The following is a 1891-nucleotide window of genomic DNA, read 5'->3' on the forward strand; positions in this document are numbered from 1 at the left end:
AGGGGGAGGTGCTGATCTCCTCTCTCTGGTGACCAGTGATAGGACACGAAGAAATGGAATGAAGCTGCGTCAGGGGAAGTTCAGATTGGACATTAGGAAAAGGTTCTTCACTGAGAGGGTGGTCGGTCACTGGAACAGGCTCCCCAGGGAAGGGGTCACGGCACCAAGCCTTTCAGAGTTCAAGGAGTGTCTGGACGATGCTCTTAGTCATATGGTTTAGTTTTAGGTAGTCCTGCGAGGAGCAGGGAGTTGGACTCGATGATCCTTATGGGTCCCTTCCAACTTGAGATCTTCTATGATTCTATGATGTATTTTCTGTGTTTGCATGCCATGCGTAAATACAACCTTGTAAACTGTAAATTTAGTGAACCGTATCCGTTCCATTTTTCTTCCGGCAGAGATTTTTGTATCTAATTCTGCAAGAAGATCTGCTTAATAAAGTGTGATTTTTAGAGATATGGTTCAGGATATTTGAAAGACTAGATTATCTATGCAAGATAGAGTAACAAAAAATTATCCAGTTTTGAATCATAATTCAAAAGGTTCAACGCAGATTGTGTTTTCCGTGACTGGATGCTGGCCATTCACTTTAGCTATTTAAAAAAAAAAAAAAAAAACACATGCCATCTTATATTTATTGAGGGTTTTTAAATATTATTTAAAACATCCATTTTTATTTCTATATGTGAAAATTGTCATACCGATTGAGACCGAATGTCTCTGTAGAATAGTTTGTTGTTCTCAACTGGGGCAACTAATAAACGCTTGAGGAAGGAGCAAAAGGGAAAAGGCCTGTGTAGAGGGATTCTGCTGGTGACATCCAGAAGACAGGAGGCAGTAGTAAATGCAGGCTTCCTGCAGTTGTGCTGCCATATTTTAATTGTAATTACTTTTTGGAACCCATTTATACCTTTAGTTTCCACATCCTGTTAGAAGGAGTTCTATGGTTGTGTAGAAATTGATAATGTTCCCCAGAAAGAGATGCTGAAAAAAGTTTATTTATTGTTGTGATAGCTTTTTCCTGACAGAAGAGCAATTAGAAACTGGGTTTGCTTTTATAAATTAATTATTGCTTTCTTCGTGCTTCAAAAAGGTATAAAAGAGTAGAAAGAAAACAGATGTTACAATATTTTCTTGTCTTTTTTTTTTAATCACACACATTTCACTTGTGTGATGACCACGTTTGTACCCTAAGTTTGTTGCCTAGAAATAGTACAAAGTCTTTGGTCACATCCTGAAATGTTATTGAAGAAATTGTGCCACAGAACTGAAATCATCATGTAAGTGTATATTAAGCATCTTCTGTGTGCTTCCTTCATTTTCAAGCTATGTTCTGCTGCATGTTTTCTAGTTCTAACATGCACATTACAGTTCTCAACTGGAATCTGGTAGGGCAACTGGCACACTTTATCATGTTTCCATACTCGAGGCAAGACTGAATGGGAATCTTGAATTCAATGTTCAAAGTGTATATGTGTCATGTTAGCCTGGTGTTTTCTGTACGTGAATATGCACTGGCTGTTCTGAAAATCACACCTCGCAAGAGAAAGTACATTTAATGCAATTACATGTACGTTGTTGTTCAACTTTGAGTATAATTTAGGTTTGTGGCTGAGGTACAAGTGCTAATATTCTCAGCCTTAGTCTCTTTTCACTAACTTCCTCCTCGCTAAGGTGAGCTAACATCTGACAAAAGAGGTTTTCCCTCATTAGATCATAGAATCATAGAATCATTAAGGTTGGAAAAGACCTCTAAGATCGAGTCCAACCGTCCACCCAACACCACCATGCCCACTAAGCCATGTCCCTAAGTGCCGCCTCTACACGTCTTTTAAATACCTCCAGGGATGGTGACTCAACCACTTCCCTGGGCAGCCTCTTCCAATGTTTC

General features: G+C 39.0%; 1 protein-coding gene across 1 annotated transcript in view; it reads left to right on the forward strand.

The window, feature by feature from the left end:
• STK24 (serine/threonine kinase 24) overlaps window positions 1-1891 on the forward strand; it is a 44285-nt gene that overhangs the window by 23182 nt on the left and 19212 nt on the right. The window lies entirely within an intron of this gene.

Source organism: Aptenodytes forsteri, unplaced genomic scaffold (assembly GCF_000699145.1).
Source record: "Aptenodytes forsteri isolate BGI_AS27 unplaced genomic scaffold, ASM69914v1 Scaffold123, whole genome shotgun sequence".
Lineage (NCBI taxonomy): Eukaryota > Metazoa > Chordata > Aves > Sphenisciformes > Spheniscidae > Aptenodytes > Aptenodytes forsteri.